The 26,963-nt window shown below is 41.3% G+C and overlaps 1 protein-coding gene across 12 annotated transcripts in view; it reads right to left on the minus strand.

The window, feature by feature from the left end:
* Nucleotides 1-12,560, minus strand: part of HRH1 (histamine receptor H1) — a 127,589-nt gene extending 115,029 nt beyond the window's left edge. For 7 of the 12 annotated variants that reach the window (XR_011167545.1, XR_011167544.1, XM_069083939.1 and 4 more), the window contains exons 1-2: nt 12,341-12,560; nt 11,102-11,211 (exon numbers count right to left, since the gene is read on the minus strand). The gene's annotated coding sequence lies outside the window, so the exon portion shown is untranslated. The other 5 variants (XM_069083941.1, XM_069083940.1, XM_069083943.1 and 2 more) reach the window with 3 other exon arrangements.
* Nucleotides 12,561-26,963: the final 14,403 nt, after the last annotated feature.

Raw genomic sequence — 26,963 nt, forward strand, 5'->3', positions numbered from 1 at the left:
CCAGTGATGGATGAGTCTGTGTATTAAGGAGAGGTGCAGCACTGGACTTGGAGTCAGGGAGGTCCCTGGATCCCATCCTGGTTCTGACATTTACTAGCTGTGTTACCTTAGGTGAGTCATGTCACCTCTGAACTTCAGTTTCCTTATCTGTAAAGTCCACTACTTACTTCATAGGGTTGTTAATAAAGTGCCTTGTATCCCTACCTCCTTCCCCTTTTCTAAACTGGCTGTGATTTCATTGCTCTGGGGAACTTCCAGTAAGCAAAGTCTTTCTACCAAGGTAGATTGGCTCCTGCTCAACCAGCACCTCATGTTTTGGAGAGCTGCCTGGGGGCATTCGGGGTTTAAGTGACTTGTCCTATCAACCAGTCAATCAATGAACATCTATTAAGTACCTACTATGTGCCAGGCACTATGCTAAATGCTAGGAATAAAAATATAAATATATGTATATTTACATGTATATACACATACATATATGCATATAACACATAGCATGCATATATACAAACACCCACCCACATATATGTGTATATATGAAAGATACATACAGAATAGAGGGAAGGTTCTTATAGGAGAAAGCATTAGCAGCTAGGGGCAGTGAGAACCCTCCTGTAGAAGGTGCCATTTAAGATTGACATTGCTGGTGTCTTTGGTGTGGTATGAGAGGTAGAGACAGAGAGAAAGTGAAAAGGGGAGGGGGAGAGATAGAGAGACTTGAAGGAAGCCAGGGAAGCCTCCTTTCTAAAAGGCAGAGGTAAAGAGAAAGAGCCTTCCAGGCAGGGGAAGCTAATGCAAAGGGACAGAGATGGGAGATGGGGTATAGTGTGTGAGGAATAGCAAGTGAGCCGTTATGACTGCATCAAACAGTGGGTGGGAGTGTAGTAATATTTAAGAAGACTGGAAAGATAGAAAAGGTCATGTCATGAAGCTCTTACAATGCCAAGCAAAGGAGTTTCTATTTGTTCCTAGAGGTAATAGGAAGCCAATGAAGTTTATGGAGGTGTGTGTGTGTGTGTGTGTGTGTGTGTGAACTGACATGGTTAGGATTCTTTGGGAAAATTAGAGCTAAGTAAAGAATGAATCAGAGTGGGGAGAGTCTTGAGGCACAGAGAACAACTGGAAAGTTATTGCTATGATCTAGGCAAGAGGTGATGAGGTGCTGAACTAGGGAGATGGCTGTGTGAGTGGGGAAAGTGGGAATAAGTGATATTGTGGAGGTAGAATATGGATGTTTTGGGAGTGTGTGAATGAATGAGCAGTCAGAGATGACATTGAAGTCACACAGCCGGTACTTGTCTTGCTTCTTAAGCCAGCCCTCTGTCCGTGCTCCCTTGCTTATAAAGAGCCAAATAAATATGAAGATATCATCATCATCATCTTGAGGTTCAGTGGAAAGTGAGTACATGATCAATAACTTCTTTTTTTTTAAAGAAATTGGGGTTAAGTAACTTGCTCAAGGTTACATGGCCAGTTATTTTTGTGTGGGTGCCGAGTATCTGAGGCCAGAACTGATACCGGGTCCCCCGACTCTGGGGCCGGTGCTCTTCCTCACTGCACCACCTGGCCACCCCATGATCAATAACTTCTGAGGAAAGAGGGATGGGGAAAAAAGGGAGAGGAGCATTTGTAAGGGCCAAGCACTATGCTAAGTGCTTTACAAATATTTCATTTGATCCTCAAACACCTCTGGGAGATGGGTGCTATTATTATCCTAGTTTACAGTTGAGGAAACTGAAGCAGACAGAGAGTTTAAATGACTTGCCCAGAGGCACACAGTTAATAAATGTCTGAGACTGGATTTGAACTTAGGTCTTCCGAAGATCCTTCTAGTCTTTTTTTTTTTGATGGGGGGATTGGGGTTAAGTGACTTGCTTAGGGTCACACAGCTAGTAAGTGTCAAGTATCTAAGGCTGGATCTCAACTCAGGTCCTCTTGAGTTCAGGATTGGTGCTTTATCCACTGTGCCACCTAGCTGCCCCAGGATCCTCTTAGTCTTGAAAGGGTAATGGTAGGAACTGGTACATGAACTTGGTGATTCTTCTACTCCAGCTAGTCATTTCAGTGTTCTACAAATTATTCTCATACTGTATTTCCCTCCTGCCTAACCTACTCCCATCAGTCTGTAAGTCCATTACTAGTCCAAGTCTGAAACACATCCAGATCCAGGGAAAACATGAGATTGAAAATATACCCTTCCCATTCTCAGCCATGTTCTCCAGACTCTCAGTTGCTTAATGTCTGGGAGTGGTGATAAAAATAATAACAAATCACATTTACATAACTCTTAAGTCTGCAAAGTGCTTTACATATATTATCACCAGCTGATGGATTCTCTAAATCTACCTGAAATGTAACTTTAAACTGTCTTTTTTTTGGGGGGGGGTGGGGGGAAAAATCATTGTCCTAGATTACAAAGCACCAGTCATCTATCTCCCCTAGTCTTCTCCAACCCCAGTCTGATACCAAATGCATTTTGCTTTCATTCTCCTTTGATGAAATGGTTTCTAACAAAATCTGTCAGGAGCACATTTAAAGCCATTCAAGCTACAGGTACAAATTGGGTGCTGTCAGCCTCAATCTGAGTCTGCCCCACTGTGACCTTCATGCATTAAATACAGAGAATTACAACTCAAGAGATGAATGGATAAAGAGGCAAGGTGTCCTGGCTTCCGAGACCATCAGCTTTATTGTTCCTAATGAGTGTGAGTTAGAATTCTCCATCACCATTAACGGTCCCTGGCAGAAGTGAGTCACTTATAAATAAAGAGGAAGAGCTTTGTTATAATTAGGGATGGAGATTCGGAAATGTGCAGTGACTTGATGAGAAGGGAAAATGGCAGGTGACTGGAGCCTTAGATGACATTCAGCCTAATGTGTTTCAGAGATAAAGCTTCTTGGGGGAAATAACACAAAAGTGACAATTTACATCTACATAGAATTTTAATATTTGAAAAAAGGCTTTCTTTACATGATGTGTCACACTTGGTTCTCATCACAGTCATGGGAGGCAGATATATCAGACATCATTCTTTGCCATTTATAGATAAGGAAAGAGGCTCAGATACCTATACTCACATGGCTAATAAGTGAGAGAGTAGAGCTGGGATTTAAATGTGGGGTTTGGGATTCCAGCTCCAATGTTCTTCCTGCTGTAGGACACTGTGGGTGATCGATTACATATGCCTGGCTGTTGTTTTACTGCTTCAGGATCCAGGACCATCCCTGGGATATAGATTCTTGCAGATATCCCCTAGATACCTTCTTAGGTTTTAATGCTAGGAAGGACTTCATGGATTATCTAGTCCAACCCTCTCATTTTCCAGAGGAAGAAACTGAAGCCCAGAGAGGTTAAGAAACTTGCCCAAGGTTACTATATAATAATAATAGTGATAATTATTATTATTAATATTTTAGCTGTCTAAGGGCTTTAAGATTTGTAAACATATTACACATATTATTGTGTAAATAGCTAAGTCAAGATTTGAACCCGAGGTGTCTGATTCCAGATCCATCCCCCCTGCTGCCTCCCTTTTTCCCATAACACACTCCCTATAATGGGGAGGCACTTAGATGGCATCTGGATAGAATGTTAGACTTGGAGTCAAGAAGACCTGAGTTTGAATCCTACCTCAGATACTTATTAGCTGTGTGATCCTGGACAAATCACTCACCTCTCTAAGATTCAGTTTTCTCATCTGTAAAATAAGGTCCTAATTTTTAGGGATACTAAAATAAAGTAAGCAACTACTTCGCAGGGTTGTTGGATCAAATGAGATAATGTATGGAAAATGCTTTGGAAATTGTAAAGTACTGTATAATTGCTAACTGTTTTGTTATTATTATTATTATTCATAGTCTAAGTGAAATCAGTTTAAAATTTACTTCAACACTACTCCCACCTTGAGGGGAAAAAGGTATTGTAGATGGGCAGGTAGTAGTGTATCTGTGTGTATGTGGAAATGAGCATGAGCAATTCCATCCTCTTGTAAGATTTGGGCATGGGAAGGGAAAGGGAATGTGCATTTATTAAGCACCTACTGTATGACAGATCCTGTGCCAAATACTTTATAGATGTTATTTTATTTGATCTTCACAACTCTGGGAGGTAGGTCCATTTTTACAGCTGAGGAAACTGAGGTTTAGAGAGGGCATTGTAAGTTAAAAATTTGAACATGAGAGCATTTGTGGGTATATATATGTATGTGTGCACGTAAATATATCACATACATATAAACACAGTGTATATATATATATATATGTGTGTGTATATATACACATAATATATAAAAAAATAAAATGTAGACATAGTAAATATAAAATTTATGTATACATACATGTGTGTGTGTATTAGCTGGTGAAACTATTTTCTCCCCCATCTGTTGGTTGACCTCTTCCCTAAGTCAGTAAAGGGGAACAGGGATTTGTATCAGCAGACCCAGTACTAGGTTTAGGGGTTCCTGTAGGGGATATAATTCAGCCCTTTCGATATCTCTGAGCCTCGAGCCTGATGCACACAAAGTTACAGTTTGGAGCTGGAAGTCCAAGTTCAACCAATCCAATCCCCTCATTTTAGAGATGAGGAAACAGAAGAAGCATAGAGAGGGAGGGTGTCTTGTTGCAAAGCTGGGATTTGAAGTCAGGCTGTTTACATGCAAACCCAATGCTCTTTCTATCATACCAGGATGACCCAAAGGATTCAGAGTTGCAAGAGGAATTTAGAGATTTCTCATATTTCAGATCCCCCCAGTAGCAGATTCTATTAACCAGCTTGACCAAGGAAATGGTATATGTTAACAATTGGCTTTCAGGAGAAGAAAACAGGCACAACACTTTTAAGCTTAATCTGAATTATTAACATCCAGCGCCATTGTTTCTTAAGTTTAGACAATCAGCAAAACAATAAATCAAGCCCTGATTTGGAGTATTTAACAATTTCTGAGTTGTAGATGCTCATGTTGAAAATCTGACAATGGGTTCTTGAGAACCTATTGGAGCTGGTTCCAGCACACCTTTGATTCTTGGAGCAGCCTGACCCTCTCTGAAGGCCAAGTTCTTGAATGGAAACAATGTACATCCACCATTACTCTGCTTAATGGAGACCAGCTGTGCTTTCTCTTTACTGATGCAAAATAAAAGTATTTTAAAACTTGCCTCCTGAAGGGATTAGGTTAGATATAATTTCTAAACAGTAGAGCTATTCGAGATGGGCAAGAAGAGAAAACAGAGGTCTTCTTTGAGACAGGGGAAGTGCCTCGAATAATAAGAAACTGCTCATTCCTCAGAGCCTGAGGAAAGGGAAGGGAAAGACTTAGAGAAATTCCTAATCTTCTCTTCATAATGCCAATCTCTGCCAGGGGATCACTTAACATGCAGTTCCCACCACCTCGGGTTCTGAATCAAGATAATTGACAGCTCCCCTAGATGCCTTCTGGACTCAGGAAGGAATTGTGAAATCTATTAACATTTCTGCTGACTTACCAACTGATCCCCATCTCCCTCAACCCTTTTATTCCTTTGTAATTAGTAAAAGCATTGTGAATAGCCAGGGTCCTCTGTCTGAATCCATTTTAGGGTCTTTCTGTTCTTTGTTAATCTAGGATTACTGGAGATTTTCCTGTGTTTCATAAGTCTTCCATGCCATGTAGGAGACATGCTCCATAGAGCAGAGCCTTCATGGAAGAGCCCAGGGATCGTGTTCTTTCTCAGCACAGTCAGTGAGAGTCCAATGATCCACTGGCTGCTCCAACTGAGTGAGTGACAGGGGCCAGCCATCTGCCACTGACTGCATGCCAGCTACTCGGCAAGGAACCAGCATAGGAAGGGTGGAAGCTATTTTGGTATGAAGCCCTGTCATTTACATAGAACAAGATGCCAGAGGTCAGTGCCCAGTAGCAGGTATAAAATCCCTCCCATTTCCTCTCCTTAGCTCTAAGGGAATTAGTGGTGAATAGACAATGACTGACATGCTAGGTTTCCTATCTTGAGTGAAAGGAAGGATAAAAATTACAGAAAAACCTAAGCGCTACATGGGAAATTAAGAGTGAGACATGAACAGTGGCTCCTTGGGGAAGAGGAAATGGAGGAACTCCTATTGCTATGGCCACTTGGGGCAGCTGTGCTGGAGACTAAATGCCTCCTTATATGGTTATATGTGGGATCAAGCTGTGTGCCCAGGTATGGGGTAGGTTCTGAGTTTGCTGGGCTTGTTTAAGTTTCTAAGTTTCTCACACTCATCTTCTCTCTACTCTTTCCTTCCTCAGAAAAGTGTGCCCATTCCCCAAATCTCTATTTCTTAAAAGTTTGTTTACTTTATTCCTTTTTAAAATCTATTTTCTAAGATACATATGGTTGACAACTACCTGAGCAAATGGAAATGAGAAAAACAACATGGAGGAAAGAGAGAGGGAGAGAAGAGGAGAGGGGAGAGGCAGATAGACAGACAAAGAGGAAGGGAGGGAGAGGAGGGAAGGAGGGAAGGAGAGAGAAGGAAAGGGAAACAACTTAAAAAAAACCTTTTCCTTCTACATTCCCCATGTGTCACTTGCTTCGAGCATTGTTTGATTGTATCATATTTGTATACTGCTGCATTCTGGTTTTGCCATTAGGGATCAATCTTTTGATCATTTGGAATACAAGTTGCTTGAAAAGTTTAGTGATTTTTTTGGACCTAGAAGCCTCATGGTAGTGGAATCTCTTGATTTTTGGAATGGACAAAGAATAAAAATGAAGATATTATAAGAGTATTACAAAGAAGTGTTGAATAATTGGAGAATTCTACAGTAGTTAATAGCAAGATGGGGAGAATGATCAGTCTGGGAATTACTTGATCTAATGAATCATTGAAAAATTTAAAAAAATACATTATCACAGGAATGGGTATCTAGGACTTGGTCTACATATACACTTACTGAAGAGGAGGAGGTACTTAATAGAAGAGAGTTCATAATGAGGCCATCTGCCAAGATATGCTTGGGAGTGTCCAGCCAGGAACCAGAAAGCTTACATGGTTGCTGAATGGCATTTGCAAACTAGTTTTCAGTGCACAGACTTCATACTATGATCTGGTCAGTCAATCAATTAAGAAGTATTTATTAATCACCTACTGTGTGCTAGGCTCTGTGCTAAGAACTGGCGGTACAAAGAAAGGCAAAAAGTCCCTGCTCTCAAAGAGCTCACAGTCTAATGTGGGGAGACAATATACAAACAACTATGTACAAATATGATATCTACAAGATAGATTAGAGATAATCAATAGAGGACTAAGTCAGAGACTTTGAAAGCACATTACTCAAGGAGATGTTAGCTTTATCTGGCATCAAAAAATCTAGAACTATACCTTGTCATCCTTAAGGGCTAAGCATTTCAAACACACAATGTTGAATATTTTCAGGACAGAGAGACTAAACCAAAAATCTCAAGGGAATCAACATCCAACATTCCTAGTACATGGACTAGGACTACCACAAGGAATGCTACCATAGACTTGATGCCATACTTTTAGATGCCTACCTGCTGATTTGTGCTTTGGAGTTACTGAGGATGGAGGGATTGTAGACATATAATACCAGAATGTCCCTTAAATGAACTATGACTTTAACCCAGAAGAGCTCTAACAGAAATCAATATAGGTATGATGCCTGAATTTGTTGCCAAGATGTTCAAGAAGGAGAGTTTTGCTGAGAAATCTTGACTTTTGTGTGTCATACAAGTTAACCAATCTGTGGAAAACTAATTCCATATCTAGTCAAGGAAGGACTAGGTAATTTTCCATTTACAGAATAGTCTCAGAGACTGTCAAAGGGCCCTGTAAAGACAATTTTTTTTAACGATAGTTAACTCAGAACAAAATAAGTTTATTCTATAATATAACATTAAAGGAATAAAAATCAAGACAAATGCAAACAAGAAATTGTACACAAGAAAAAAATCTAACACCCCTCTCTCAACCAATAAATATTCTATACAGGGGCGGCCAGGTGGCTCAGTGAGTAAGAGCACCGGCTCCAGTGTCGGGATGACCTGGGGATCAAATCTGGGCTCAGATACTCAGCACCACACCCAGAAATAACTGGCCATGTAACCTTGAGTAAGTTACTTAACCCCGATTGCTTTTAAAAAAAATATTCTATACAAACTACATATGTATCAAAAATTATATTTTTATATGTGTATATATATCTATATGTATACACACAGCCAACACAATATCAAAATATATTTTATTCTGGAACTCTTTCATAACTGATTAAAATTACAGTTGTCAGAGCAATACAATGCAAATGGAAACTGCAACAGAGATATGTGCCTCTGAAGGATGAGAGTATGGAGGTAAGCCTTTGTGATGGAGAACCCAAATATATCCTAAGTGTAATTCACATGGGCCAGGACAGCCTAGAACATCTCTGTCAGTCTTCCTTAAGCAATAATTATGTAAAGATAATTTATGACAATCCACTTATTGCCTATAGGAGAGTTAGTTGGATTCTTTGATGAGCAGATAAAGATTGCTGAGTACTTACCTTAGTAGACTCATTAAAAGAGACTACCTACCAGCTATGTGAAGATTGTCAGAACCAAACCATGGCTCAGAAACATATTTCAAGTGAATACCCAATTCTGATGGAAGAAATGATTCAACCCTGAGGGAATTTTCCTGGCTAGAACTTGAACTCTTGATATTCCTAAGGTACAGTGATATCCCACAGAGCATAGTACCACTGCCAACCTGCCCCTTCCCTTCCCCTTCTTCCCCAAGTTCAGATTTAGGAATTCATGTTTGAGGATTATGGTAAACCTGTGTCATCAGGCAATTTAGCTATAGGAACAGACAAGCCAGCAGACCACAGTTACAGATCTATGTGATGAATGACTAGACTAACTTATGGTACTACAGGGGAAACTGTAGAAGTGGTTACAATGTAACAAGATGACAGTGCTAATGTTTATCCATGCTAATATGTGGCCTGCATGTAATTGGAAATGTTCACTGATGCATATGCTAATTCGTACTTGTTTTGAGTACTTTTTTTTCTTGTTCTTGTTTACTTGCTTCTGTGTTAATATATGCCACTGATATAATGATCTGTTAGTAATGTAAAGGGTTGGGTTTTTTTTGGCATGTATATTGCTGTTTATGTGCATTTTATTATCCTGTAGCTCTCTTGATATTGTTAATGTCTCTGTTGTCCATATTTTCTTGCATTCTACAGATATGCAGATACTACCGTATGTGCCTATAATATTTCCTACACATGATTTTGACTTGTAGTCATTGTGATATGTCTGTTGTATATATACAGATGATATATATTTATGTGAATGGCATCCTGAGATGATTACCTGAAATGTTGGGTTAGTCATCCTTGTTCTGTTAAGTGGTGACATTATGTTGATGCCGGGATGTGTAATTAGAGATTTCAAGTGTAGTTTGGCTGATTTTGCAAGAGACTGAAAATTTATGACTCTGGGGGGGAATGCCAAGGGATTTTGTAGGCAATGCCCACTGGCTTGTTTCCCTCCTTGACTGCTGAGGAGTTAGCCTTGACCTAGACAAGGCTAGACTATGATTAACAAGGAAAAGGAAAGTTAGAAGCCATAGGCCAGTGTGTATATATGGTGGGGTCAAGTTGCAGTGGGGACTGGGAATGAGGTTGGGTATAGCTTGGGTGACAAAGGAGCCACCAATATTGGTGGGTACTACAATGAGGACTGACATTATGTCAGGAAACTGGGGGGAGAGGAGAAAAGAGATGAGAGAGACAGAGAGACAGACAGAGAGAGAGAGACAGAGACAGAGAGAAAGAGAGACAGAGACAGAGAGACAGAGACAGAGAGAGAAGGAAGGGAAGAGGGATAAGCAGAAGATAGGGGAGGGAGAGAGGGACAGAACTCACAGTGACTGGTTGTGAGACAGGAACTGTGTAATTGAGCCACATACTAATATCAAGGTGGGTGATTTCTTACACTCCTCTTCCTTCTCCCTCTGCCTTTTCCTTTCCCAGGAAGAGTGTGACTATCCTCCCAAATTTGTTTCTTAAACATTGTTTTCTTTCTGTTTTTTTTTTTTGCTTTAAAATAAGTCTTCAAAGACGGATGTGATTAACCATTGCATTGCAGATCTATGTGTTTCTTTGCACAAACTCAGCTGAGAAAGACATTAGAGGAAGAACGTGTATGTGTGTGATAAATCTTAAAAAAACAACAACCCTACAATATATATGCACCAGAGAGATTATTCTTTGGTTGGGGGGGGGGGATGGGCTGGAGTTGAACAAAAGAGAATTAGTAATTCATTTTTATGACCTCCCAGAGTTGGGAGAAAGACAGTGTGGACCAGGATCTTCTTAGGTGATAAATCAGCAGTTCGAGTGGAGGGGGAAGGAAAGGCTGTACCCCATTTCTGGAATGCTCTGTCCCCTCATCTCTTCCTCTTAATTTCTCTGGCTCCCTTTAAGACTCACCTTAAACACCACTTTAAGGAGATCTTTTCTGGTCTTTGGCCAATCAGCTGCCCCCCCCCCCCCCCCCCCCCCGCCAGGAGATGATGTCTTCTCCTTTCCGATTACCTTCATATACTCTGTATTTATCTTGTATGTCCCTAGTTATTAAGACTTGTCACTCTTATTAGAATATATGCTCCTTGAGATCAGGCACTGGTGTTTTCTTTTTTTCTTGCTTGTTTTTGTTTGCTTTTGTCTTTCTTGTATTATTAGAGCTGAGCACAGTGCCTGGCATATAAGAATTTAAATGCTTGTTGACTGATGATCTGAGAGCAGTATGAGAGATATCTTCTTGATCATTTCCCTCCTTTCCATTGTCTTCCCTGGCTTATTTGAAAGGAAAACCATTTCTACAGAAGGGCAGAGTGGGAGGAAGATCTGGGAAGGAATAGTTGGAGGTGGGAGAGGACAGAGGGGAAAGGAATATCTCTTCTCACCAGCATAGTAACATAGCACCACCATTCTATTGCTACATAGGTATGCCACTGGACTCTTTCAGGCTACTCTCAAATGACATTCAACAGATGGGTGGACCAGTTATTAAAACCCACCCGATTTACAGATGTGGACACAGGTGCAGGACTTTGGAAGTGACTTACCTAGGTTCCAAAGGCAATCCAAAGCAGGTATTCTCACAGTTTTCTTTCCTCTAGACACCAAATTTCCCCCCCAGGCTTCAGTCCCTCCTTCAGCTTCTGGATCTCAGACCCTGCCACAAAAGGACCAGAATTAAACTCCTATGCATGTATTTAATAAATATTCGTTGAGCATTCACATTATCCCACACTCCAAGGGATCATGGTCAGTCTTCCTCCACTTCTGACCAGAAGACCTCAATATTCTCAATATTCAATAGTCCTAGGGACTGCAGCCAGGGAGGCTGCAGCTTCCATCTGCCTCCCCATCTCTGGCACATCTTTGTCCTTCTCCCTCTTCACTGTTACCTTAGAGCTGCCCATCTCTTTCTATATATGCAAAGCGACTCAAGTGCTATAGTCAGTTACAACCTGCCCTTCTGCTCACATCCAAACCCCTTCCTCCCCTCGTCCCTCGCCACGCTGGTTACAGAAGGTTGGTTCCACGCGGAAGGCTCCTTGGAATTCAGGGTCGTGAAGGTCCACGAGGGGCTGTAACTTCCACCCTTCATAAAGACCCCGAATAGGCAAGCAGGACCTTTGAGATTCCTGACCTGGGGGGACGAATGGAGCTTTCGAGGCTCTTCCATAGATTTTGGCTGAATCCACAGGTGCCCCCGTAGCTGAATGGAGACCCCCTGCTTAGGAAAGTGCGTCCTGCGCTTCCGAAACCTATGACTCGGGCAGGACGCCGCGGCATCTGCCAGGATCCAGGTCCTGCTCGGCGAGCAGGTACCCCGCTTGTTATTGGCGCCCCTTTCCTTCGCCCGCAGTCCAGATCTCGGGGACCCTGGAATGCAGCTGCGGCTCACTGGCATTCTTCCAGCTCTGCCACTCGCAGCCTGGGCGGTTCTTCCCCATTCCTCATTGACCGCCAGTCCCTGGGCTCTGTCCACCCGGCGTAAGCCTGGAGACTCTCCGGGACCGGGTCAGTGACGGGCTGAGTGCAAGCGAGCCCAGGATGGGGGGTGAGAGGGAAGGGTGTGTGTATATATGTGTGTGTGTGTGTGTGTGTGTGTGTGCGTGCGTGTCTGTGTGTCTGTGTGTCTATGTCTGTGTCTGTGTGTCTATGTCTGTTAAGGTAAATGTGAGACGGGCGCGTTCATAATCCCTCCCTAAGGAGCCCCAATGCCCCAAAACAATCTCCTTCCCTCCCCAAATACCTTCGCAACTGCCTGTGCGGCGGGACGGAACCTGACTCACCCGAGCAGACCCGGGCCGAGCAGGGCCCCGGGAAAAGTTTCCCGGCTTGACCGTTTCTCCTTTGGCTGTTTGCTCTGTCCCTGCGGCGACCAAGAGCTGAGCGAGACTAGACTGTGCAAGCGCCAGCGCGTGGAGCCAGAGCAAAAAGCTGGGCGCGGGGAGCAGGCTGGGTGCGCAGGAAACCTGAGGGGAGGAACGGGGACCCGGGAGGAGAGGAGGGGCCCCAGGCAGAGAGGGGAGGTGGCCTAGGCGGGGAGGGGGCGGGGCCCTAGGTAGAGAGGAGCAGGGTAGTCATGCCAGCAGCGGCCACCCAGGTTCTTCTAGGGTCAGGGTCCGGGAGATAAGAGGGGTGGCGTTCCTTCCCTGGAATTCGCCTTGGCTGGTGTTGATGAATAAAGTCAGGAAGGCTGAAAGTGGGGTATGGAGAGCGATGAGAAGGAGGACAATGGGGAGCTGTGAACGATTTTAGGGGGAGGGAGAGAACGAGGGATAGAGGACACGGAGGAGAAAAAGGCATGAAGTAGAGAATGAACAAAAGGCAAGAGGGGAAGAGAAGAATAGGAAGAAGGGAACCTGACCTCTAATCAGTCAGTCTTTTAGTGCTGACCTCTCTCCTCAGGCTGGCCCCTGGCTGCCTTTCTTGACCACTCCAACCTTGGGTGGGAAGTAGCATCTAACAGTTCAAGCAGTTCAGAAATGTCAAGGCCTGCCTCCTGAGGACCTGAACTTGTCATATTCAGTTGATGAATACCTGCCTGGAATGGTAGAGGAAATCTGTGTTTCTCCAAAGTGGGTTTCCAGGTGGCTGTGGTATAGTAATATGAGCACTGGATTTGAAGTTGAAGGATCTAGGTTCAATTCCTGCCTCCTACATAATTGTGTCAAAGTCATTTGGGGGTGGGGGGGCTGGAGTGGGAGAGTCTCTGATTCTACATCTCTAAATGAGAGGATTGGATTAGATAATCTTTGAAAGTTCTTTTCAGCTCCAAATCCTATGATCCTAAAGAATCTTTGAGATCCTTTCCAAATCAATGATTCTTCCTTTCCCTGTGGTCTTTGGTTGACCGATTCCTTTTATCATGTAGGTTTTTATTTGGAAAAAATGTGGGGAATAAGAAATAGAGAAGGCCCCTCCCTGTCTATAGAAAGATTCCAATGAAATCCCTGCTCTCCCCTTTTAGTCTGGTTTCCATGGTCACCCTTAGAAACCTTTATGAACTTTCCCAAGAACCAAGTAACCTTAACTTCCAATTCATTATTCGATTGTGAGATGAAGGTATGTGGGGCCTGGGTCAGAATGTTTACTCTGTCATGAGCCAACTGCTATGCACTGGGAAGGCAAGCCAGCCTCACTGAAGCAGTATGGAATCCTTAGGGAGAGAAAAGAGACAGCATATGCCAAGCAAATCAAACCACCACCACCACCACCACCACCTTGACCACCACCACCACCACCTTGACCACCATTTCCTCTTTGACTTTGACGGAGACAACCCAGGACTCTGAACCTGAGAGCTTTGGGAAGAGTCATGTTTCCATCTCAGTGCCCTTAGCCATTATCTTGGGAAGATGTGGAGATAGAGCCTGGCAATTACTTCTATAGCTGCTTCTGCCACAGTTACCAAAAACCCAGAGAGTTCTTGTTCCCAAAGTCCTTGGCACTGTTAAATAGTTCAACATCAGATACTGATTTGATTTTATTAGAGGAAGTGCCATCAAAGAATGGTACCTTTATTATTATTAATTATGGTACCTTTCCATCTAACTTGCAGTTGAACTATTCCATATGTGTAGTCTCCTCCATTAGAATGTGAGCTCCTGGAGAAAGAGCAGGGACTGTCTGACTTTTCTGTTTCTGTCCCAGTGCCTATCTTGGTGTTTTGTACATAGTAAGCCCTTAATAAGTGCTTCATCTCTCTATTCATTCGTCTCCTCTGTTCCTTTGAGTATACTGTCTGAATTGCCCTCCCCACTCATTTCTACCTCTTGGAATTCCTAACTCCAGGAACCTGCAGCCTCGAAGCCACATGTAGTCTTCTAGGTCCTTGGATGCATCCAAGTTTTACAGAACAAATCCTTTTATGAAGGGGATTTGTCCTGTAAAGTTTGGATTCAGTCAAAGGGCCATTCTCGAGGATCTAGAGGGCCACATGTGGCCTCGAGGCTGCAGGTTCCCCACCCGTTATCCTCTACATCAGGCCTTTCTTGATTTCCTCAGTTATTCATGTTTCTTCCTCCCTTCCCAAAATTTCTTTGCATTTGTTTACATTTTGTATTTTACCAGAAGAATATATGCTCTTGTAAGACAAGGACTTTTTTATTTTTGTCTTCCTATCTCCAGCATGTAGCACAATGCTTGGCGTAAATGTTTACTGAATTGTTGGATTAGATTAAGGATGAGGAGGAAAAAAAATGTAAGTATAACTATAGAATATAAATTATATATATCATACATATGTAATAAATCAATCTTCTCACCACCAAACTTTGATGCACTGTGAAATAATCTAATAAATAGTTATGACTTTCATTATGTCCAGAACTCAGAAGGACAAGTGTAAGAGAATTATATTTTGAATTGGTCTCCAAGGTATGGCTACTGCTCCTCACACTTCAACACTTCTGCAGTCATGCCATCCTTTGTAGGAAAAAGGCAGATACACACTGGTGTGTTAATACAAAAATTGAGAATGAGAGCAAGGGAGTTAGTTAGTCTTTTAGCACCTCAGTCTGGTGTGATTAAATACCTTTTGTTGTTGTTGTTGTTCAGTTGTGTATGATTGTGTATGATTGTGTATGTTTTGTGACCTCATTTGGGGTTTTCTTTGCCAAGATGCTGGAGTGCTTTTCTATTTCCTTCTCCAACTCATTTTACAGATGAGGAAACTGAGGCAAATGGAGTTAAGTGACTTGCCCAGGGTCACACAGCTAGTAAGTGTCTGAGGCCAGACATGAACTTAGGAAGATGAATCTTCCTGACTCTGTACCATCTAGCTCCCCTATTAAGCACCTATTATATGCTAAATGCTGTGCTAGATGTTAGGAATATAAGTACAAAAATTAAAATAGTCTCTTCTCATAAGTCGCAAATCTAGTGGGGAAAACAACAAATATATACAAAGTAGGTAACTGTTGTTCCAAAGCCCATTGGTATGGGACTCTCTTCTCATTGGTGGAGATTAATGCCCTGCCTGAGGCGTGGGGTGTGGATCCAGAGCTCCAGCCTTTGTCAGTCAGTCCACTTTGGAACTCTTCAACTTTGAGCTGCTTCTGAGGCTTCAAGAAGGAGGTGGGAGAGGCCAAACATCCTTCAGGATGCTGAAGGAAAAGACCCTGGGCAGACGCAAACATGACAGAAGCTGGCAGTTCCCATCATGTCCTTGTCCCCAACTTGCTATACTGGAGATTTCAGTGCGTATCTCATCCTTGGATGAGATCAAGAACAGTCTTTCGTGGTTGGGCTGAGTTATCACCCTTCTAGTGGGACATAACGTCACTCTGTATTTTTGTATATACATCCTCCTATGCACACCTTCTCCGATTTCTGTTTTACTACTAATTTGGATAAAGGGATTTACTTTGCTAATCATTATATGTGTTCATTGTGGAACTAGTATTTTGTGAAGAGGTCAAGTCTTGGATACAGAGTTTGGGGTCTCCCTTCCCTCTAATAATAATGAGACAGAGAGATCAGAAGTTAGTTTGAAGTTGATCATAGACTAGTAATATTTAAGGAAGCAGATAGATATAATCTTAACTTCTCTTTGAGGAGAGCAGAGTGGCATCCTCTGACTCTAACTTCCTTCTTCCTACTGGCAAGAATGAAAGTGTCCCTTGAGAAGGATGGGGATAAAGAGGACCCGAGATGTCTATTATGCCTTCCTTCAAGTCACACAATGATAACCTTTGACACAGGAGGGCTTTATTACAAATGGAATCTTCCTTATACATGGGGACTGTGTTACTGGCTCTAAAAAAGTCTACTTTTTATGAAGAAAAAAATAAAAGGAATTTGCAAACAAAAAATGTTTTCCCAAAGGGGAAAATGAAATCCTATTTCTGAAACAAAACTGACTACAGGAAAATGCCAGAAAATTTTTTTCCAACCCCCCCCAAACCAAAAACAAACCCCAAATTCTCCAACCTTAAAGACAACCTTTTGACAAAGACAAAGGAGAAGGCTTCAGGATTTATCATCACAAAATAATCAATCTGGGAGCAAAAATCTTCCAAGCTTCTCAAAACCAGGCTGTGGTAGAAACACTCATTCCAAGCCATCAAAAATAGAAACAAGCCTAAATAATAGCCTTATATCTTTGAATGTTGTTCACTTGTGTCCAACTCTTCATTATCCCATAGACCATAGCATGCCATGCCCTTCTGTCTGCCACCATCTCCTGATCTCTGTCCAAGCTCATGTTCATTGCTTCCGTAACATTATCCATCTCACCCTTTGCCATCTGCTTCTCTTTTTTGCCTTCAATCTTTCCCAACATCAGAGTCTTTTCCAATGAGTCGTGTCTTCTCATTATTTGACCAAAGTATTGAAGCTTCAGCTTCGGTATTTGTCCTTCCAATGAGTACCCTGAATTAATTTTTTTAAGTATTCACTGATTTGATCTCCTTGCTGTCCAAGGGACTCTCAAAAGTCTTCTTTGAAAGTATTGATTTTATGAGCTTTCCTTATAGTCCAGCTCTCACAACCATACATTACATACATACTGGAAAAAAAAAACATTGCTTTGACTATATGGATCTTTTTTTTGGTTGAGGTGATGTCTCTGCTTTTTAGTATGCTGTCCAGATTTGCCATAACTTTCCTTCCAAGGAGCAAACGTCTTTTAATTTTGTGGCTGCAGTCGCCATCTGCAGTGATCATTGAACCCAAGAATATAAAATCTGTCACTGCTTCCATTTCTTCTCCTATTTTCCAGGATGGGACCAGCTTCCCTTATCTTAGCTTTTTTTTTTTTAAATGTTAAACTTCAAACCAATTTTAATACTTTCCTTTTTCATCCTCCTAAAGCCATTTTTTAGTCCTTCTTCACTTTGTGCCTTCAAAATGTATATATGCATAGATGACATTGTTCATACTCCTCCTGGAAACCTTAATTCCAGCTTTTGATTTGTCCTGCCTTGTATTTAGCATGTACTCTGCATATAAATTAAATAAGATGGCAACATACAGCCTTTTGCTCCTTTCCTTGTCTTAAACCAATAAGCTGTTCCATGTTTGGTTCTACCTGTTGAATCCTGACCTCCTACAGGTTCCTCAGGAGACAAGTAAGATGATCTGATACTCCCTTCTCTTTGAAGATTTGCCTCATTTTGTTGTGATCTGCACATCAAAGGCTTTAGTTAACGAAACAGAAGTAGATGGTTTTTTGGAACTCCCTTGCTTTCTTCATAATCCAATGAATGCTGGCAATTTGATCTTTGGAGAAGGATGAGGGAAAAGAGAGCTAGAGATGTCTTTTCTGCCTTCCTCAGAGCCATGTAATGGTAGTCCTTGACACAAGTAGGCTTTTCTATGGATGAAATCTTCCTTAGGCATTTTGGCTTGAGGCAATTTGGTCTAAAAGATGTGCCAAATGATCCTGTTTGAAACACATTCAGCTGGTCCTAAGGAAATGAAATACTGAAGAAACAGGACAGAAAGAAAAATTATATTCCTAAGAATGGAGTTCCCATGTGTAGGGAGAGGCCTATATGTAGAGAGGAAACCAGAATAGGAGAATATATACCAGACAATACAGAAGCAAAGTGATGGAGGGAGGAAGAGAGGGAGATAACTTAGCTCACCCAAGAGACTATTCTCTATTTCACCCAAGGGGAACCTCCCTGGAATCTCTTAGTGTAATAGCAAGCTGGGAATGGGGCCATGACTGGAGACTGCCAACACTCTCATGCCTTCCTGTAGTCTTTTCCTCCGGCACCCAGAAGTGGGGTTGCCCTCTTCCATCTTCTCTCTCAAAGTTGAAAGCCAGAAGAACCAAAGCAACTCAAAACTTGAAGAAAAAAACTTGAAGCTTAAGGAATCCCAGAAAGAAATGAAGAAGGCTAGAGCTCTCCCATTCATGCAGGGCAGGGCATTCATCTCCAAAAAAGAAGAGAGTCCCATACCAATGAGCCTTGGGGATGGGCTTACAGATATAACAAATAATCATAAATACATACAATGTAGTTTGAGGGGGAGTTTATTGGAAATTGAAGGACTATGCATTGAACGGTGCGCTTTTTAAGCTGTATCCTCAAGAAGAGGGGCTCTGTGAGGCTGAGGTGAGGAAGTACACTCCAGGCATGCAGGGCAGCCAGTCACAAAGGCATGGAAATGAGATGAAGTGTGGGGGGGGGAGGAGGGGGGGCAGAGATAAAGGCCAGTTTGGCTGGCCTGAAGATTTCAAGAAGGGGAGTAATGGTCAGTAATGTCTAATGTGACTTGACATTGGTAATGACTGCTTAGGATTTTATGACATCACATTTGATGTGTGGTCCAATTTTAAAGCCTAAACAATCTCGCTTGACTAAAAGACTTTGTTTGTTGTTTGGGATCATTCCCAAAGTGAATTCCAGGCATACCAGAAACCAAGTAATTTCCATTGCTTCTCTGGGCTTTTAGCTATCTTGATAAATTATTATCTTCAGTTGCTAATATAAACATTAGACTGTAATATATCATGTACATCCATTAATATTTTCCCTAATCCCCCATCTCCCTGATAGAGGCAGGGTTTCTTGGTCTTAGAATCTCATCATGGACTTCATTTCCTTTGAAACTGCTGCACTATCACCCTGAGAACTTCCACCTTGAGACCCTCCTCTCCTGATTGGTAACCCCTTCCCCATGGCCACCATTTTAGGAAAGACTCCAGCTTTATTTCACCTAAGTTACACCTGAACTTTCTTTCTGGATTTTTCCTTCTCTTGACATAGGTGAATGTATCCTTCCACACACTTTCTTTCCAGCTCCCCTTTATGGATTGCTTTCTGGCCCTTCACCTCCCCTACCCCCATTAGAATGCAAGCTCCTTGAGGAGAGAGATTGTCTTTTTAAAAAATATATATTTCTGTTCCCCGCCTCCCTCTATTTACCCTCTTGTCTAGCTATTTGTCTATCTCTACCCTATTATCTATCATATTTCTACCTACCCATCACTTTATCTATCAATTTCTAACATCCTGTCACCTATATTTCTTTCTTTCTCTCTCTCCTATCATGTGTCATTTTCTTACCTATCCATCTCTTTCTCTATCTATCAATGTCTATCATTCTACCACCTATCATCTATCATCCTTGTCTCTAGCCATCTCTCTATCTTTCTATTTATCCATTTTTCTTGATACTTGAATCTCTTAATGCAGTCTTGGGAATTGCCTGAACTACTCTAAACTCATGCATCATAAGCATTATAAAATTTAAGGGAAGCTCATTTCTAATGTGCAGCTGTGGAGAGATAACAGAAGTGAAAAAAAAAAGATTCTGAAGTTACTTGTTTGGATTTTTCTCACTACCTCACCACTTCTTTTTTTGGGCTTTGTACAATTCAGCAAGAACTCTGTACTTTAGGATGCATCTCAAAGGTTTCACTTCCTGAGTATAAGTTGCTCCTATTAGGGCTCTGCCAATAACCATTTCTAAAGAAACCAAATAGATGGACTCTTAATGTTGGAAAATATCATGTGAGAAATGCTGGAAGTCAGCTGTGATGGTTGAAGTTCTCTCTTGGGACCATAAGAAGATATTTAGTTGAGAGACAGGAGAGGCTATATCATAGAGTGAGGAGGTCAGCACAGAGCCTGTGGCTATTGACAGAGAGGCTGACCATCTACAGAAAGTCACAGAGATGATAAACCCTGAAACAGACTTGACTTTGCAGCATGGCTTTTTGAAGAGGACTGATGTTGTGTAACCAAGGAAACGGGGTAATTTATTATCTCACTTTAGCTTCCTTGTCCATTTTTGTTGGGAATTAATTAACAACATCAGTGAGGGCTCACAGGTGTACAATGCTTCTTAGGTTTCCCAAACCCTTGTCTCATAGCATATTGTGAGGTAGGTAGCACAGTCATTATGAATCCCTTTTTACAGATGAAGAGATTATGGCTTTAAGAGATGGAGTGTGTAACTGAAGGCCACTCAACAAGGCCACTCCCAAGCAAAGCCAGGAACACCTTCTGGTTCCAAGTTCAGTACTTGCTCTTAATAAAGCAATAAGCATTTATTAAGCACCTACTGTGTACACTGCACTGTGTTAGGCCACAGGGTCACAAAGACAAAAATGAAACAGCCACTGAGTTCAAAGAGCTTACATTCTATTGGAGGAAACAACACACACCTTAAAAGTACATACACAATTAACATAAGGTAATTTGGTGTGTGTGTGTGTGTGTGTGTGTGTGTGTGTGTGTGTGTGTGTAGAGGCTGGGTGGGGGGTTGATGGCAAAGGAACTATCAACTATGGAGATCAGAAAAGTCTTTCAATAAGAAATGGCATCTGTGTGGAATGTTCAAAGAAATGAGGGATCCTGAAAATAAATTGAATTACAGGTATGGGGGTCAGGCTGTGACCAGTTTTACTGGAGAACAGAAAAAGAGAGAGACAGAGAGACAGAAACACACACAGAGGAGAGAGAGAGAGAGAGAGAGAGAGAGAGAGACAGAGAGACAGAGAGACAGAGACAGAGAGACAGAGACAGAGACAGAGACAGAGACAGAGAGAGAGACAGAGACAGAGACAGACAGAGACAGAGAGAGACGCAGACAGAGAGAGAACTTGGGGGTGGTGGTGATAGGAAAGGTCTTGTATGAGAAGTAGCACCTAAGCAAGGCTTTCAAACCTAGGGATTCTAGTTTCAACAACATGGGGTTGTCTTGGAGTACCCTTCCCAAATTAGTTGCCTTCTTCTGAATGAGTTCATTTGCCAACATTCTTTCTCAAAACGTTACCCAGAAGTGAACCCGAGATTCAAAATGGGGTTTGACCAGGGCAGAAGACAGCAGGACTGTCACAAATATGCACACCTTCCCCCCTTTTCCCCCCGCCCCCACCATCCCCATTCATCATTCATCATCTGCACTTTGACAATATTGTTTACAATGTGTTTCATCTCATTCAGGCCCACTACATATCCCTCCATTGCTTTTTTTTTTTTTGTGACCTGTAATGGTGATTCTTTTGATATCTTATATTTTGTGAATCTCCTTTAAGGAAAGAGTGATAATTTTTAAAGTGGTTCTGTTCCAAAAGGAAAATTTCTCTTTTAATTGGGAACTCAAAATGACTAAAAATACTTCCAAACTAAAAAGGAACAAGTCCCTAAATGGTGGAATTTCAGGCACTAAGACAGACAGAGGGAGACATTTTTCATGAGACTGTTCAGAGTCTCTCACATTAACTCGCTGGCTCTGGAGTCAGAGGACTTGGGTTCAAATCTTGCGACAGATGCCTACTACCTATGTAACTTTGGACAACTCACTTAAATCCCCTGCGTCACTCTCCTCTGGTCCTTGGTTTTCTCATCTATTAAATAAAGGTGTTGAACTAAGTAAATTTTTGAGGTCCTTTTCAACACACGAACTCTGATCCTATAAAGGCAACTGCTTATCCCTAAGTGCCCCCACTCCCAGGCTATGATCAGACTAGGCTTAGAGAATCATAGATCTTGAGACGGGGAGAGGACTTAGAGATTGTCTAGTTCAACCCTCTCACTTTATAGATGAGGAAACTAATCACTAAAAAGGGTGTTTCTTGCCCAAAGTCAGAGAAGAGCTAGAATTGAAGTCCAAGTCCTTTGCCTATAAAGCTAGCATTCTTTCTAGTATACTGTTGTGCCCCCTCTTATCTCAAAGAGGAGGGCAACCCAGGGTAAATGGCTTTCCTCTTATGTAAGACTTTGTGATTAAGAATGAGGTTATTTTAGGGCAGAGAAAGGAAGTCAAATGGTAAGTGTTCTGTTTAGATTTATCAAAACAATTCCTTCTAAGTCATCATTCTGACTGAGTTCTGAAGTGTTAGACTTTGGGCAGCCAGCCTGACTCCTTCTTTGAATTATGAGTATTTCTTAGGAAGGGATGATATCAAATCTATTTAAGGGAGAATCAGAGAGGGTGTAACTTGCAAAAAATTAATCTGGAATAATAAAACTCTAAAATAGGTTTATCTTAAATGAAGTAACTAAATTTATTGAAATAGAGAATAATGGGTAACTGATTGACTTTTTAGGGGTTCAACGGGGAAGGTTGGAAGTGAAGGAGTTTGTGGACTCCTTGGGCAGTTGGTGTAGAAGATTGTTCTAGAAAGAGCTTCTTTGCAAAAGAAAGCTTCTTTTCCTTTGCAAAATTAAAGGATTGGACCAGATTATCTATAAAGTCTATTTCAGTCCTAAAATTCTGTATTTGCTTTGTATCTGGTCCCTGTGAAACTGTACCAGGTGTTCCCCATTCCTTGAATGCTTTCCCTCCTCATTTCTCCTTCTTGGAATCTCTTGCAATCTCCTACATTAAGTTTTTTTGAGTTCCCTAGTTGTTAATACTTTTTCCCTGCCCCTGAGAAGAACTTGTATTTATTTTGTATATATTTTGTTTTTGCTTAACTATGTATTTGTTATTTCTCTCATAGAATGTAAATTCTTAGAGAGCAGGGAATGTTTCCTCTTTTTTCAGTCTTGTATCACTTAGTACCATCCAAGATAGTGCCTGGCACATAGTAAGCAATTAGTGCATGCTTATTGAATTGAATTAAGTGTTTGTAGAAAGAAGAATTATTTTCATATACTACTCATTCTTTGCTCATTTGATAATTCCTCTCACACAATCTCTGCTGACACTTGTTTCCTATCCAATATTTACCAAGAACTCATTACCTATCCACACTCACATACTGTCTTTGCCACCAATCAAACTCACTTATTTACACTCTGAGTATATTTGCCTGTGTGTGAACCATTGTGTGTGTTAATGGATTGTCAGTGATTGGACATACATGTGTAACAAGGGGTATCATGTATATGTATGTATGTTTTGCAAGGAGACAAGAATAAGCATTTCTATCATTTTCTGCCCCCCTTTCCTTCTCCAAGGGAGACTTTAATTTCTACTGGGGGACAGGGAAGATGATGGCTCCTAAAAGAGAGGGGATATCAGGCTAGAATTATATCTATCTGTTCCCTTAGATATTATTAATCTAGGAGAGAGAATTTTTAGATTCATATTAAACTCTTGGTTGCTATTCATTAATGGGGAAAGGGGATCCTAAGTTTTATACTGAGCCTTGACTTCTTTCCCACCAAATATCACCTCCACAATGACTACATATAGCAATTAGCAAAGAAACTGATTTATTCAAGTCAGTAGCAAAACTGGAATCAGAGAAAGTATGCATATAGGAATATACACCAAACAGTACAGAATGAATGAAGTCTCCCTTTGGGAGTGAGGGAACTCAGCTTAACTAAGAGAAAGAATCCTAGATCTCATTCAAGGGGAAAATTGCCTGAAGTCTTTAGCATAGCAAACTGAGAGTAAGGATGTGACTGAAGTTCTACACGTCAGCTTCTTCCCAGAATAATCTCCTTTCATGGCCCTGAAGAGAGGTTGGAATTCTCTATGCCTACACTCTTGATTTTGGAGGCCAGAAGAACCTGGAGACTGAAAAGACAATCTCTCCTTAATCGTGATTTCATCAACTCTTCCCCAACCCTCATGTAGGCATGGAACATTGATTTCTGCCAGTGAGGAGAGTTTCCTACAAATGGGCTTTGTGGTTCAGGTTATACATGTAGACATAGTTTGTTTTTGTGTATCTCTGTATACATGTATGCATCTGAGTGTGTACTTACATGTCTCCACAGACTTTGTGATCTTTTTGAATGTGCAATTATGCATATCTAAACATTTAAAAAGAAATATTCTGTCACAGTCAAGAGTGCACCACACTGGTGGGAGTGAGGAGAACTGGGCTAAAATCTAAGTCTTACTGCCTGTAAATAGATCATAGCTCCTTAAAAGTAAAGACACTATTTTTGTTAGAGTCTTTTCTATTTCCAGTTCCTGAGAGTCAGCCTGGCATAGTGAATAGACTGCTGATCTCTTGGTCAGGAAGACCTATGTTCAAATCCTACCTCTGAGTTTATACTGGCAAGCCTGACCCTTGGTAAGTCACTTAATCTTTCAGTCACCCAAGCAACTTTTGAAGACTATAAATTGCAAATAGGTACTGATCTGAATTGGTAGAAGGAATTCTGACCCAGGGATCCATACACTGAATAAAATCAAAGGTCTGATTTTTTGAAAATGGTCAGTGCCTTACACATAATAAATATTTGCTGAGTTGAACTGAATTACTGGTTGTAAAACCTTTGACCAGTCTTTTAGCCAACCTAGTCTCCGTTCAATGACGGCTTTGAACAAGATAAGCTTTAAGGTCCCTTCTGGTTTGGACAAACAGTAGCTTATAAGAGGGCAGAAATGAAGCTGATGTCTGACTGTGGAAATATGATTTACTGAAAGTGAATGATGAAGGGTGATTATTTCAGACATAGACTGAATGATTCACATGTTGATCACAAAACACTTAGATTTACGATGATAGCAATCATCTTGTCACTAAAGCAGGTTTAGATGGAGGTAATTTTTGAATGAGTGTGTGAGAGGATGTGAGGGAGGAAGTACATACTTGGTTCTAGAGAGAAAATAAGACTTAATGATCATGGATGATTGCCAGAAAATTTCTTCCTTACTGGTGTCTGAATGAATGGATGAATGGGAGGTACACCAAGCTGCAGGGAGCTGTGATTGTACATGATTCTGACAAGAACAGAGGTTATCTTGATACACAGAGTAATGTGACATTGACTTCTGGCTCTTCTGCAATCTTGTGCATTAGGGGAGGGAGGATGGGGAATAGCGGAGAGAGGGACACAGTTGTCCTGCATTACAAGACTCTCAAAGAAATTGTAGAATCATAATACGATGTCAGAGCTGTAAGGTACCTTAGGGATAATTGACTCCAACTCCATCATTTTACATATGGGGAAACTGAGGTTCAGGGAAGAGCTATACCTTGCCTTAGGACACATAGCTGGTGAGCAGAGTATGAATCCAGGAATCTAGACTCAATATTCCTGACTTTTTTTCTTTTGCCTAGGCTGTTCATTATTCCTGAAATGCTCTCCTCCTTTACCTAGACCCTTGGGATTCCTGACTTCAAGTGCTATCTCCCTTGGAAAGTGGGAGTGACCAGGGCTCTCTGTTACCAACTAATCATGTATATACTTACCTGTTTATGTATGTACCTGAGGGGCAGGGATGGTTTTTCATTTTGTCTTTGTGTCCCCAGGACCTGGACTATATTATGCTTAATAAATACTTGGTATATTGGATTGGATTCTAGGCCACACTGGTGAATCCAGACCCTAGGCAGGTTGGAGATGTAAATCAGCCTCCAGGCCAATGATGGATTGTACATATGCATGTGGATACACAGAGATCTATATGCAAACAGATGCATACAGATAGATAGAGAGATAGATGAATAGACAGAGCATTTTTTAGAGCTTACTATGCGCCAAGCACTGTCTCAAGTGAAATTTAGCAAAGGGCAAACGGAGGCAATTCTTCGGCAAATATAATTTATTAACAAAAGCATGCAACTCAATAATAATAGGGCCAATGGCCTGTGTTCATTTCGGCCAAAAGATCCAGAGCAAGGGTCAGCAGTGTTTTTCAAACCTAGGTGTGCCTTCCTTCTGATTGGTCTGACAGTACATCATTGGATCTCCACTGGCAAAGGTGAGGCAATCACAATTGGTAGACATTTTAATGAGGAGATGGGGTCAGAGTTCTCAGCTCCTCCTTATTACTTTATTATTGGGGGGGTGGTGAGAGGGTGAGGGGGAAGAAAACTCATAAAGGGGAGCTGGAAAGCTTGGGCAGGGGGAAGGTATCTCGTTCAGGTATATATATGTATATTCTACGTGCTCATACATGTTTAAAGGCTGTTCTGATGGCTTACTAAGTAAAACTGCCATTTCTTTTTATCGCCAATCTTTTCCTGAGGCCCATGATGTCTTACACTAGGGTCCTCCACAAAGTGCTTCACTTTTAAGTCTTTTTAGCTGAGAGTGGGAGTGGGAGTAGAAAATACTTTGTCCTCATTCTCTTATCTCAGGGATTCTTAACGTGTGTGTGTGTGTGTGTGTGTGTGTGTGTGATGATGATGGTCTGGAGAAGCCTATGGACTTCTTAGAATAATGAATTTAAATATAAAATATGTAAGATTGCAAAGGAAAACAATTATTTTGAAATAAAGATGTTTAAAAAAGTTCCCACACCTCAGTTCTAAAAACCCTTGCCTTTCTACCTAGCTAAAAAGAATTAATGGGTAAGGATCTTCTGGTAATTGACAAAACGAAAGGCTCCATACACACCAAAATATTTATAGCAGCATTTTATTTTTTTGTGGTAGCAAAAAACTGGAACAAAGTAGATGATGGGGAATGGCTAAATAAATTTTGGAACATGAATGTAATGGAATATTATTCTACTATTAAAAAATAACTCTCATGATGAATATGGAGAAGCATGGGAAGACTTATACAAATGGATGCAAAGCAAAGTAAGCAG

Source organism: Petaurus breviceps, unplaced genomic scaffold (assembly GCF_028583685.1).
Source record: "Petaurus breviceps papuanus isolate PSGF00001 unplaced genomic scaffold, PetGlider_PUasm1.0 174, whole genome shotgun sequence".
Lineage (NCBI taxonomy): Eukaryota > Metazoa > Chordata > Mammalia > Diprotodontia > Petauridae > Petaurus > Petaurus breviceps.